The sequence below is a fragment of the Bidens hawaiensis genome, unplaced genomic scaffold, assembly GCF_021521415.1.
Source record: "Bidens hawaiensis isolate Kalapana, Puna unplaced genomic scaffold, B.hawaiensis_p1.1 tig00004664_1, whole genome shotgun sequence".
NCBI classification, from domain to species: Eukaryota; Viridiplantae; Streptophyta; class Magnoliopsida; order Asterales; family Asteraceae; genus Bidens; species Bidens hawaiensis.
In genome coordinates this window covers 1,837,490-1,851,861 of record NW_027491285.1, presented here as the reverse complement: position 1 = coordinate 1,851,861, position 14,372 = coordinate 1,837,490, and the positions used below count along the sequence as shown (strand labels likewise).

General features: G+C 33.9%; 1 long non-coding RNA gene and 1 pseudogene across 2 annotated transcripts; both read left to right on the top strand.

Moving 5' to 3' along the window:
- Positions 1–2,612: 2,612 nt before the first annotated feature.
- On the top strand, positions 2,613–11,517 carry LOC143627387 (5'-3' exoribonuclease 3-like; annotated as a pseudogene). Its single transcript, XR_013152586.1, has 23 exons — positions 2,613–2,712; positions 2,827–2,903; positions 3,624–3,815; positions 3,895–4,014; positions 4,907–4,969; positions 5,071–5,220; positions 5,868–6,027; positions 6,113–6,190; positions 6,277–6,363; positions 7,076–7,402; positions 8,195–8,290; positions 8,414–8,509; positions 9,091–9,161; positions 9,230–9,358; positions 9,444–9,520; positions 9,602–9,642; positions 9,753–9,827; positions 9,924–10,081; positions 10,370–10,471; positions 10,540–10,615; positions 10,936–11,015; positions 11,098–11,461; positions 11,506–11,517. The product of XR_013152586.1 is annotated as a 5'-3' exoribonuclease 3-like (transcript).
- A 70-nt stretch (positions 11,518–11,587) lies between these two features.
- LOC143627371 (uncharacterized) lies at positions 11,588–12,150 on the top strand. Its single transcript, XR_013152585.1, has 3 exons — positions 11,588–11,672; positions 11,949–12,002; positions 12,060–12,150. It is a non-coding gene; the product is annotated as an uncharacterized LOC143627371 (long non-coding RNA).
- The last annotated feature ends 2,222 nt before the right edge of the window (positions 12,151–14,372 follow it).

Sequence of the window (14,372 nt, the reverse complement as noted above, 5' to 3'; positions counted from 1 at the left end):
TTAATCTTGTAATTTAAAGATATTAATAAATCTTTAACCGGTATTGTAAATTCTCATTAATAAATTTATTTTAGTTAAAATAATAGTTAAATAATATAGTTCGTTAGCTTTAAACCGTTAATCTTTAGTTCGGTAATATTAATTCGTTAAACTTTATTTCGCTAAACTTTAATTTGTTAACTTATAATTCGTCAAACCATTAAAGATAACTTCATAATTCGATTTCGTTAACCATTGTAATTTGTTAACATAATCTTTTTCGAGTTAAAATTATTATTAAAAATCCATAATTCGCAAACATTATATTTCCTATAATTGTAAAACTATTAATCGAAAATTAGCTAAAATAATATTTAGTTCGTTAAAAATCCCGTTAAAGTTAAAAATGATATTGTCCCGTAAAATACATTAAAATAATGCAAAAACTCCTTTATCTAAATTAATTCTTTAACTTTATTAATCCCGATAGCTAGTCCTTGATTTTGAATTTTCGTCATTATTTATAGTTCGTGAGATTCAATTGCTTCGGTTTCGTTATCATGCTTTTGGTTTTCATTGTAATGTTTATCTTCAATTTCAAGGTGAGTTTCTCACACCCCCTTTTTAACGTTTTCATATTTTGGGGGTAGTATATGTATCCTATCAAACCTCAAGATTTATCATTTTGCTTATAAACTACAATTCATATCATGGACTTGTGTGCTTACTTGCTTATTTGTTTACATGGATTTCAAGTGGTTGCCTCAATAAGTAAGATCATACGCCCCCCTTTGCACTCAGGTCCATTTGTATCGAGTGGAAAAGGGACCTCATATCCGAGTACGTTGGTAACCCCAACAGGAAAGGACCTTCGTTTGTTCTTTACACTCAGGTCCATTGCATCGAGTGTAAAGAACCCTTGTGTGCTCATTTCACAAGTTTCATGGAATTGTATGATTTTTTTTACGTATTATATCAAACTGGGATTCTCACCAGCTATGTTCATAGCTGACTTATTTTATACATATGCTACAGGTATAGAGATACGAGGATGAAGGTTAGAAGATACATAGCATGCTTATAGGATATTCAAAGAACAACTTATCGTTTCATTTATTTGTTTACAACTTGTATTATTTGATAAACTTGTGTTACATGATGATTTAAATGAAATAATGTTATTATGGTCACCTAATAGTGTCATGTGTGTTTGAGCAATCTGTACGTCACACTCAGGCGTTTTCGCTTTAGTCGGGGTGTTACAACATATTAAACAGACTGTCTGGGCAGGGAGAGCGAGCCAAATATAGAGAAATACAACCGTTCAATACAAATACCAAGTCTTAAATTGCAGATTTACTTACGAAGGCATTAGGTGCCCAATGACTCGAACCATCACTATAAAACCTCACCGCTAGTTCTTAGTTTGGGTTGATTACTTTGAATTGATTTTCGTTTATTTCTTTTTTGATTACTTCGAATCAATCCACTTAAGAGCTACACTTATTAAGCTGACTAAGAGAAAACTCATCCTTAGAAAGAAAACTAAAAAACTATTAAAGAATTATTTTTAATTAACAATAAATATTTTTTTTTCAAATTTTTATTTATTCCATTCTTCTTATATTTTGTTACTCTCCCCCGGAAAAAAAATAAAAAAAGACGTTGTAATGCACGTACGTATTACTGTGCGATACTGTTGTATTACACATGTGTAAGACTGTGTATTTTTATGTTCAATAGTGTTTAAATTCATATATTCAATATTTATGTAGTGTATATGTCTAGTAGTGTTGTATTACATGCAAAATAGAAAAAAATAAAAAAATAATAAAAAAATAAAAGTCAATGTTGCGCATATGTGCATTAGTGTTGTATTACACAAACGCACTAATGTCTAAAACTCAAGTTATTTGCTATTGTCATTCGATTTTGAATATGTTACTTATTAATATCTGTAACTTATTTGCTATTGTTGTTGATTTTGATAGTTGCGTCAGTTATTTTCTGTATGTTATTTGTTACTTCTATTGTCATCTATGCTGTCGATATCGTTGATATATTGGTTACGGTCCCTTGGTAAAATATCGGTGCAAAATATCGAACGATTTTCCCGATACCAGTTTTTTAAGTTTTATATTAAGACTCTTAGTTTTCAATTTATAGTGTTTAATGCTAGTGTTTTAAGGCATAATCATTTCCTACTTACTACAACTGTTAAGTGTTTTGTAAGTTGCAAAAGGTCAATTTGTTAATGTTAGGAGAGTAGACCGATATCCCATCGATATATCAAATATTGGTTCTTGCCCGACATCTGATACTTTTTCGCATTAACTGCATACGGTATTGATTTTATTTATAAATATGGGTAAGTTGGAGTAAGTTGTTGCTTCTTTCGTTATTTATGTGGGTGTGAATAGTTTGAATTAGGGTAATAAAAAAATCGTATACAGTTTAATGAATAAGAACAAGCTATTAACAAAACATTGCTTAGGAAACAAAAAATAAATAGTTTTTAATAAGCTATAGCAATATGCTCTTACAAGATGTTGTTCTATGATGCCATATCTTATTCACTTGTTGCTATTGTACATAGTCTCATGGTCTTATTTTGATCTTTATGCAAACAGCCTTCTCCAACCTCTTTTGATGAGGTGTTTCAATGCATGTTTGACTATATAGACCGGCTTTTTGTGATGGTTCGACCACGAAAACTGCTCTTCATGGCTATTGGTAATTATCAAGTGTGATTCTTTTCTGAGTTTAACTGGTTTGCTATTAGTGGGATTTTACTGGGTACGTTTGTTTGTTTGTTTGCTTGCTTGCTTACATCTCAATATGTTTTAGATGGTGTTGCCCCGAGAGCAAAAATGAATCAGCAGCGGTCTAGGCGTTTTAGAGCAGCTAAGTCAGCAGCCGAGGCAGTATGTATCTTTCTTATGCTCTTGATTAGTGGGGTCAAAATGGGCGGGTCAACAGGTTGTGAATTAGTAGGGGTGTAAATACTTGAGATTGGATTGCTAAAAGCTTGAATCAAGCCGAGCTTAAACGAGATAGAACTTACAAATGAGCTTCTTTAATAAATAAGCCTGGGCTTTGGCCATGCTTCACTTATTGAGCTCAAGTTGGCTTGTGAGTCTTAATGAGCATGTCATAAATAATTCCTTGATTTTAAATCTATATGTCGTAATTAAAAATATATATAAATTAATTAATAATTGATAAACATGCAGAGCTCGAGCCTTAGAAATAAAGCTTGAGCTCCAGTAACTTAAACAAGCGTAGCTCAAGCTTAGCCCACGGTTCAGGCGTTCAGCCCAACTCGTTGATACCCTTAAGTACTAGGTCAAAACGGGCAAGGTTGGACTGGGTGGACTAAAATCTGTCTGGTTTTATCAAATTTTAAATAGTTAATAAGTTGTATGATTACAAAAACTATTACTAAATAAGATCTAGTTTTATTAAATAAATGACTTTAAAGTAGCTTTGAACATTAAAGTATTCTTTGGGAGATTATTACATTCTTCAACATGTTTCTGTTTTGTACCTATTTTATTTATTTCATATGAAACCTAACCAAAATGAATTCTTTTTCACAGAATTGGGTTGGACTAAAATAAAAATTCATGAAATATGTTTTTTAGGCTGCTGAAGAACAAAAGTTGCGGGAAGAGTTTGAGAAAGAAGGCAGAAAGCTTCCACCAAAGCAAGAATCACAAACTTTTGATTCTAATGTCATAACTCCTGGAACAGAGTTCATGGATGTTTTATCAATTGCTTTACAATATTATATTCACAAAAGATTAAATAATGATCCCGGGTGGAAATCTATAAAGGTATTGTTGTTTATTCAAGGTTTTGGCTTATTTTGCAAGTTCATAATGCTAAAAAAAAAAATCTGTGATTTGTATGAAGGTTATGCTTTCTGATGCAAATGTTCCTGGTGAAGGAGAACATAAAATTATGTCGTACATTCGGCTTCAACGAAACCGGCCTAATTTTGATCCTAACACTAGCCATTGCTTATATGGTTTGGTATAATCATCTTTTCGTTTGAGTTCTTAATTCTTTATATATAATTTACCTGCCATATGATTACAAATGCTATATCATATCAATAAGAATCTATGTTTTTGAATTAAGGTAGCTTAAGCAGACTTTTGGACCCTTTTTTTATAACTTTATATATTAATTTTACTCTTTGACCTGTTAGGGATAAGTTGTAAGGGTGTGCATGAAACAGAATTAACTGACCCGTAACCAAAACAACTGACATAAACGAACTGAAATAACAGAACCTAACCCAAAATCGACTCTTTGGTTCTATATTAGTATATTTTATCAAAAACCAAATTTTTGGTGTGGTTTTGCATGTACTGTGAATCGTAAAAATAGACTTATTATTGAGTTTATGTAAATTTTATTTTTGAATGCTTAACAATTTATAAAAAGTTATAATTGGTGTTAGCTTAAAGAATTTAAGCCCAAAAGTGTAATAATCAGTTTGTTGTTAACAAAAAAAAAAGTTTATTTTTGAATGCTTAACAATTTATAAAAAGTTATAATTGGTGTTAGCTTAAAGAATTTAGGCCAGAAAGTGTAATAATCAGTTTGCTGTTAACAAAAAAATTTAGGACCAAACTTTTAAACCCAAACTCATATTTCGGACCAATTTTTTTGTTAAGAAATTTCGAGCCCAAACGCCAAAATAAAAAAAAAAAACCAAAGCCGAACGAAACCCTTTGTGAAAACCAAAAAACGTAACTCGTGTGTGGGCTCAAAACCGACCGACGCACACCCCTGCGCAACCCATCCATATATAAGTAATTGGGCCAAAATTGTCACCTTTAAGTTGTACAAGTCAGTTCTTAGTGTTTTTTTTCTCATTTTCAAGTTAAGGAAAATTGCTATTGTTGTGAAATTACAGGATGCAGATTTGATAATGTTGGCCTTGGCTACACATGAGATTCATTTTTCAATACTTAGAGAAGTAAGTGTTCAACTTTTTGTTAGTTACAGAAACTCTTACAAAAGTTGGCTTATCCCATGAAAATTGCAACATCTAACACATGTTTTTGTTTTATGTTTAAGGTTATATCTTTTCCAGGACAAAAAGATAAATGTTTTCTTTGTGGTCAAGTGGGTCATATAGCAGCACAGTGTGAAGGAAAGGTAAAACGGAAGGCTGGAGAATTTGATGATGCAAGTGGTGATGCAGGTCCTAAGAATCCAGCATATCAGGTACATTAGTTATATAGTAAATAGGGTTGTGCGTGAAACCAAAATAACTGACATAATCTGAACCGAAACAACCGAATTCAAACCATAACTAACGGTTTGGTTTTATGTTTTTTCATAAACTGAAAAGATTACCAAAGTTTGGTTCAGTTTTGCATTTACCGAAAATAAAAAAAACTGGACTGAATCGCAAAAACGAACGACTTATATAACTGAACTGATCCTGTGAAAACTGAAAAAAAATGACTTTTGCATTGAAGTTTAGCTACAAATGTTTAACAATCATTTAGTTATTAGTTAACAAAAGAAATTAGGCCCGAAGTTTTGAGCTGAAATTCATATTTGGGGCCAACTTTTTTGCCCAAAAATGTCAAGCCCAACTTCATAATTTTGGGACAAAATTTTCAGCCCAAAAGTTTCAAGCCGAAATAGCGAAACGGAAAAAGCCAAAACCGAACTGAACCCGCTGTGAAAACCAAAAACCAAACCGATGTTTTTTAAAAACTCAAAAACCAAGTTTTTTGTTCCGTTTGAGCCGAAACCGACCCATGCATACCCTTAAGAATAATGATATTCATAATTTGATTGGAAATCACATAATTTGAATAACAATAATAATAATATTCAGAAATTGGGATATGGTTTTGCAGTTCCTCAACATATGGACTTTTAGAGAGTACCTGGAATATGAGATGAAGATTCCGGGTCATGATTATAGATTTTGAGCGAATTGTTGATGATTTTGTTTTTATATGTTTCTTTGTTGGAAATGATTTTCTACCACACATGCCTACTTTAGAAATTCGTGAGGTATGTTTCATCAGTTTTGTGTTTATTCACTCATTTACTTATGAAATTTTGTATTTTATCAAGTTTTTAACATGTGCCTTTTCAGGGTGCGATTAATTTACTGTTTGCAGTATACAAGAAAGAGTTTAGGGCTATGGGCGGGTATTTGACTAATGCAAGCAAGGTAATTTGATCAAACTTTGACTTTTGAATTAACCTTTAATTGCTTTGACCTTGACTTTGATTTTGAAACTGTTTTTGTTATCACAGCCAGATCTTAGCAAAGTAGAGCATTTTATTCAGGCAGTTGGATCATATGAGGACAGCATCTTCCAGAAAAGAACTCAATCAAATCTGGTATAAACCGAATCTGGCATTTTTGACCATAAATGAGAGTCAATTTGGGTTGTTTCTGTTTCCAATGGGTCAAATTGGTCAAATAAAAAAATTTATTATAAACTTAAAATCAAATGGGCTGAAAGTCTTTAATACTGTATTTCTAATGCCTACAACTTTCTTTATATTGTGCCAAAACTTGGAAATTATCTTCTTCCTTAACACTGTGTTCCCGAGTTCCACTTATGGAGAGAAAGGAATGGAATTGGGGATTAGAGGCCTACAAAAAGTTGTGTAAATCGTGTCAGGTTGATGGGTTGAATTGTTCAACTGAACACCGCCATATTTTCTTCGTGCTAGAAACGTTAACCTGAACCCGCACACACTTAACATTGTGTAACCCGAACGCGATTCGATTAACCCATTTATCTAAACGTGTCAAACAGGTTGACAGGTTGGTGGCTAATAATCAAGTTGTAAATTTGTAAATAGGGTTGTAAAAAATTGGCTAAGCGGGTCATAAACGGATTAGTGGGTTGATGTTTTAGTTAAAACAATGTTGGCAGGTCGACATGATTAATTAAACGGGTTAAACAGGTCAACTTGAAGACAACCCTTTAAATTAAACAGGTCAACCAAAAACATGCTAAAAGGCCAACTTAAGCCGAACCTAATCACTTTGCTAAAATTCCATTTTGCTTCATTAAACAATCAGCCAATGTTTTTTTTCCAGAGACAAGCCGGGAGGGCCAGACAAGATAGGGCTCAAGCCAGAAGAGGAGGATACAATGGTGCACCACCGGTCGAACCCAAGTCACTGGTTCCTGTTCGTGGGTTTCATGGGTCCCGCCTTGCAACAAACCACATCTCTTCACCATTCCAACAAACACCTAAGAAAAACGAGTACCAAATTACACCTGCTGCTGAAGATTTATCTGCACTTGATATTAAGAGCAAAAGGCAGCTGCAATCTGATGAAGGCAGTACTCGGGCTAAAAAAGTTGCACGGTTGGATTCTGGAGCTGCTGTTGTGGAAGCAGAAACTAGTATTGAAAATGAAGTATGCATTTTTCTTTATTTTATTTTGTTTGAGCTGGTTTGGAACGGAGAATTTGAGATTTTGAGGGCAAAGATGGGTAACAACTTGGTGTGTATACGAGCCCGAGTCAGAGTGGCTTGGCTTTTAGTTTGCTCTTTAAAAAGTAAAGCCCAAATTCTGATATATATAAAAATTATTATAACCCCAAATTATAATTCAATGTGTAAAAATTACAATATTTTTGAAATGCTAAAAGTCCATGAGTTGGCTTGAGTTTTTGATGAGCCGAGCCTCAATATTTTAGCTTGTTAAATAAACAAGCCGGGCCAGTTTGGTATGGATGGAAAACAAGTCGAGCTCGAGCCCACCCTGGATCGTCTCTTTTACAACTTTAGGTATTCATTACAGTTAAATCTAATATTTGCAATAAAAGATTTTGAAGATTTTTTCATTTTGAATACCTTTTTGTTTGAATTTAGACCTGGTTTTATTTTAAGTAACACTTATAAGCTAGTGTGTTCATTAAAGAGCATAACCATAATCAACCTGCTTACCCATAATGCTTCGAGATTTTTCGTACATTAAATGTTTAATATGATTACAAAATATTGAAAAATATTGCTATTACAATAACAATAATAATCTAAGTATTTTGAATCAAACATTTTTGAAGGTTGTTTTATTTGAATGCTCATTTAATTTTTCTGGTATGAATTTTTTTCTATTTCTACTCATTTGCTTGTTGGACACTTCAAAACTGTTCATATGAAATTTAACGTGGCATTAAATGTTTAATGTGTTGTTTGTATTTAGGCACTCGAGAACAAAGAAGAATTAATGTTAAAGTTGAAGATTGTTCTTCGTGATAAATCTGATGTTTTTAACTCTGATGAGCAAGAGGAAGATAAGGTTGGACTTTGATTATGATTGATAAATCTGATGAGCAAGTGGTCAATGCCACCTTAAACGAATGGTTATGATCTTTTTGAAAGAATGCAATAAGATTTATAAAAAAATATATTTTGTGGGCAGATTAAACTGGGGTCCCCCGGGTGGAAGGAACGGTATTATGAAGAGAAGTTTTCAGCCAAAACACCAGAGGAGCTTGATGCAATAAGGAGAGATGTTGTAAGTTTTTTAAACTTTCCAACTCTGCGTATCAATTACCATGACCATTTCAATATTTTAACATGACATGACCATTTCAATTTGACGTCAATTTTTTTATAATTAATCGCAGTTTTCTTATATCTAGTTGTATTTTTTGTTGTAATATTTTAAAGTATTAAAATATTAATTTTCTTACACGCGCTGTGTTTGGGTTGACTTGACGTGTTGACTGTTGTATATTTTATTTTCTGAACTTTGTTTTATGTTACTACTTAAAATTATTAGGTATTATATGAAAAAAGCTTTAAAGAGAAGTTGACATCAATTACTTCTAATTAGTTGTAAATGCTTGTTGGACGTTTGTGTTTTTTTTTTTGGTTGTAATCAGTATTAATTTGAAAAAAAAACATTAAACTTAAAAGAGGTGATGTTTGTGTCAACACCAAATTCTTTGTTTTGGGATTTTTTGGATTCTACCTGCCAACCCACGAATGCGACTTGTTCAGCACCCATAATATTTCTACCAACATCAAGCATACCAATAGAAAAATTAATAATTTCAACCAATGTGATGAAATATCTAATTCTATTCGTTATAGGTTCTAAAATATACAGAAGGCCTGTGTTGGGTGATGCATTATTACTATCAAGGCGTTTGTTCCTGGACATGGTACCCCCCCCCCCCAATTTTAATTATTTGTTCACTCTTATATTAAAATTTTCATTTATATTTTTCAGGTTTTATCCGTACCACTATGCTCCTTTTGCTTCCGATCTCAAAGATCTTAGTGAATTAAACATAAGCTTTGAACTCGGTTCACCATTTAAACCATTCGATCAATTATTAGGGGTTTTCCCTGCTGCAAGGTTGTGTTATGTTCTCTTTATATCCTTTTATCGTTAGTTATAAAATTTTTTATTGTTATATTAATCAAGAAGTTGAGTTTTGCAGTGCGCACGCGCTTCCTGAGCAATACAGAAAACTGATGACCGATCCAAACTCACCTATTATTGATTTTTACCCAACAGGTAAATATATTTTTCGTGTATAAAATATAAATATATTAATGTTTAACATTTGTATATTTACTTTCGTTTTTCGTTCATCAGATTTTGAAATTGACATGAATGGGAAGCCGTTTGATTGGCAGGTTCGTCTCATTTTTTATATTAGTCTTTTATTTTAAAACTATTTTTTACCTTCTATAATATTTATAAATCTTATATAATAAGCTACTTTATATGTGATTATTGTTTTTAGGGTATTGCGCTTTTGCCATTTATTGATGAAACTCGTCTTCTCACCGAGGTGGAAAAACTTGAACATACTTTAACGGTATTGGTGATTATTAATGCTTTTGTTACATCATTTAAAATTGAAGATTTTATTTATTTATATTTTTAATTTAGAGTGTATTTTTGGTTTTTGAAGGAGGAACAAAGAAGGAGAAATAGTAGGTCGAGTAATATGCTTTTTGTGGCTTTGTCACATAAGTTAGCATCATACATTGCTGCTTTATATGAACGTGCTAACAAACTGTCGGCAAATGATTGGGCTGAAATTAAGGAACCAATCAACCCTGATGCAAGGTTTGTACTCGTTCGAATGGAATTAAGCGAACCCAGTAACAAAACCGACGGTTTGGTTTTATGCTTTCTAAAAAACTGTTTTTTAAAACCCTACGAATCAGACAAAACCAACTGGTCAAACTTTCATACCAAAATAAACTTAGGTCCAAATGTGTAATGATCATCAATCAACAAAAAAATTGGTCGAACTTTCATACCCAGATAAATAACTTTGGGTAATGCTTTTGTTTAATTAGTGGTTGTTTTGACCTACAAACAACTTTTTTTTATTTAATTTGTTACTTGCAGCAGTGGAATGAATGGCTATATTTCTCTTGCTGGTGACCCGTGCCCTAAAACTTTTAGGTCACCGATCGCGGGAATGGAAGATATAACCGACAATCAAGTCATGTAAGCTATTGCTATATATAATTTTTATATTTGTGCATTCTGGTGTTGACTAATGTGTTAACTTTCAGTTCTGCAATATACCACCTTCCGGATCCTCAACAGCACATAGCTCGTCCTCCAGTGGGAATTAATTTGCCAAAAAAGGTGAAACAATAATATATATTTGTAGTTTTGGATCAAATACAAATGAAATTAACGTGCTAATTGTGAGAATCAAGTAAAGTAATCATATGTACAAGTAGAGTAATTATGTAATAACATCGTTGAGTAATTACAATTACATAATTACTCAACGATGTTATTACATAATTACTCTACTTGTACATATGATTACTTTACTTGATTCTCACAATTAGCACGTTAATTTCATTTGTTGTTAACCTTCCCTATATTTGTAATAATATTCTAACCTAATTTATAAATCTTTGTAATAATTTTGGAATTTGAACGTTTTTGTAACGCAGACGGTTTCATTGTCGGATTTGAAACCTGCACCTGCTTTATGGCACGAGGGTAGAACGCTCAAACCCTTGGAAAACAGAAGGTACGCTTGGGTTGGTTTGCTTTAAGTGTCGATTTTGACTCGTTTACTTTTAACCTTTATCTGACTTAAATTTTTGATACAGGAATTTGTCTTATAATATTAACAAGGAAAATAGGCACAAGAACCCACCTGGCTCTAGTTGTGGGGACCAGTTACGTGAGGCGGCCCGTAAGCTCGTGCTCAACAGCTTAGCTAGGCCAGGCCCATCTGTTGCTTTCCCAGGTTTTCAAGTCCAGCAGGCCAATAATAATCTGTCAGGTGGATATCATACTCTGCCCTTAATAAGTTCACATGGGCTGAACTCTCAACACAGGCCCGGCAATACGGGTCGTGGAACGCATGATATAACTGATCCACAGTCTGCGCGTACTAGTCTTAGGCGGGTAAATGGTAAATGGATACGTGAGCCTGTAAAACCTACAAATGGATCACAAGGGCCCACCAAAGTGACTGGTGGCACTCAACCGCTTCAGGGAAAAAGTGGAGGCAGAGCCTCTCGTAGGAACCAAAAGCAGTCGGGTGGATCTCAGAACGGGCCCGTAAACCAATCACATGGGCCTCGCGGACCCACGAAAGTGCCAGCTGGCACTCAGGATTCGGGTGGTGCTTCCAACAGTGGAGGCAATTCATCTGGTGGGAAAAACCGTAAGAAGAAAGGTGAACCCGAAAATGGGCCAGTAAACTCTCCACCTGGGCCCAACGGGCCTGCTCAAGTGCCAGGTGACACTCAACCGTATCATGGCGGTGGATCCAACAGTGGTGGTAATTCTTCTAGTGGGAAGAACCATAATCCATCAGGTGGATCTCAGAACGGGCCTGTAAACCCTCCAACCGGGCTTAGCAGGCCCATCAAGGTGCATGCCGGCGCTCAGGATCCGGGTGGTGCTTCCAACAATGGAGGCAATTCATCTGGTAAGAAAAACCGCAAGAAAGGTGGACCAAAAAATGGGCCCGTAAACGCTCCACTCGGGCCTGTTCAAGTGCCAGGTGGCGCTCAACCAAATGGGCCCGTAAACCCTCCACTCGGGCCTGTTCAAGTGCCAGGTGGTGCTCAACCGCATCAGGGCGGTGGATCCAACAGGGGAGGTAATTCTTCTAGCGGGAAGAATCATAATCAATCGGGTGGATCTCAGAATGGGCCTGTAAACCCTCCAAATGGGTTGCCTGGGCTGCCAAGGTGCCAGGTGGCAGGCAACCGTCTCAGGGTGTAGTGTGGGTCCCGAAGGTGAGTCAAAGCGGTGCTGACGTGAACACGAATTCTAAAGAAAGTGGAAATAAGAGAAGGGGTCGGAGGCGACGATAAAAGGTTAAAAGCTGGTGAGCAAAATCAGGTTTGTTAACTTAAATCAGTTTTAGGGCTCATTTGTTGTGTCATGTTTGAATTTTTGAAAAAATGTTTTTTTTTTAAATTTTTATTTAAATAAAATCTGATTATTTATCAAGCAAATGCAGGGAATGATGCTTATTTATTTGATGTTTGGAACATTGGTTTTGAAAAAGGTTTTGATGTTGTAACAATCATAGACAGTAATTTTTAAAGTTTTTGTCACTAGTATTGTATTTCACGTCATTTGAAAATCCTAGCCCGCATATATATACAAAGTGAATTAATTAAAACTTAAAATAATCTATCTTTGAATGGCTGGTATGTAAAAATCCCAAATAAACGTCGACTAGTAAGAAACTAGCCAGAACCAGAAAGAGAAAATAAAGCTCTCTATCCAATTAATGTTAATTATACATAACTTGCCTTTATCATATTAACTTGGAGGCTAAACCTTGACATGGTGTATAAACGTTCAGTAATTTAGGTCTTCTAGTATATATGCATAGGGTTAGGTTCAAATAAGAAGTTTGATTTTCCTAAAAATGTTAGGAAAGATGATATTTTAGTCTAATATTTTAATATCAAAACCCATTTACTTTAATTTTAGAACCCAATTAAATTAATTTCAAAAACCCATTTACATAAAACTCAATTACATCTTCACTCATCTCTTACAACCACCACCACTCCACCGTCACCACAACCGTCACCCACCGCCACCACTTCGCCGGAAAAGTTCAAAAAAAACACAATGAAAAAAACACAATGGAAAAATACACTTTGAAAAAAAAAACACAATGATAAAAACACAATTGTATGACACAATGTAAATAACACAATGGAAAAAACACAATAAAAAAAAAACACAATGAAAAATACTATTGTATAACACAATTCGGTAAAACATAATTTGTAAAAAAACCCACTAATTTTTTTCTAATTTTTATATTACAATATGGTACTCATATAAAGGATAAAAAGACACTCGTTATTATGGTGAATTTGTTTTTTTAATAAAAACGTCGTAAAAAAAAGTTATGGACGTTTTAAAATGATGAGAGAATTTGGCACGTGTCTTACATGTGGAGAGAGAAAATCAACAAATGTGTTATTCCTTTTATGTCCTTTACCTTGTGTTCACACTTGATTTCCTCCTAAACTAATCTCAATCCTATATACTCAAAATCAATGGGCAAGATTACTTCTTATCCTTTCTACAAAAAATATACTTTCTATTATAACCTAACCCTATATGCATATGCTCCACTCGTTTTTTTTAGTATCATGTATCATCGTTTTCTTTTAATATGATATTTTGATCTTTTGTTAAAACCTAGATAGTTGCTTCAAGATTAGTATAATCATAATATTAAAAATAATTATAAGAGCGTTAGTTATAGATATCTAGATAAACAAAATAAGGAATACAAAATCTATTAAAATAAAAAAAACTAATCATCATTATAATATCAATTAAACATTTTCACATCTAGAAATTAACACCATCCATGTCGCCGTATGTATGTGTGTGCTAGCTGACATGACGATCAACTATTTTAGGGGGGTGGTGGTGGTTGGGCTACAACACCGTCCTCATTGGGTTACATATCGCCTCCTTGGCCACATGTCAAAATCCTCCTATTTTGTAACTCATCCACTACACATAGCCTTAGGAGCGAAGCTTTACGATGGCCCGGGGCACCCCTTGTCTTTTTTGCTTAGTAGTGCAAAATTTATTCGTTTTCGTGCAAAAATTTTTATACACAGTATAAATTTACTTATGTTCGCTGAAATTTTATGCACAATCTCTCCTGTTTATAGAAATTTTTTATATGTACGGAGTCATCTCTGCATTTTCGTCCGACCATAGCAAACATAGACAATATTTTAAATTTAAAATTGGTTTGAAAGAATGATAGTCATGCAGAGGTTGAAGACCAACTACAAAGATAAGGGATACGGCATTACACGTCATGGGATTTTCCCACCAAATTATTTTTATTTTACTTTATTTCTTTTTAAAAAGGGGC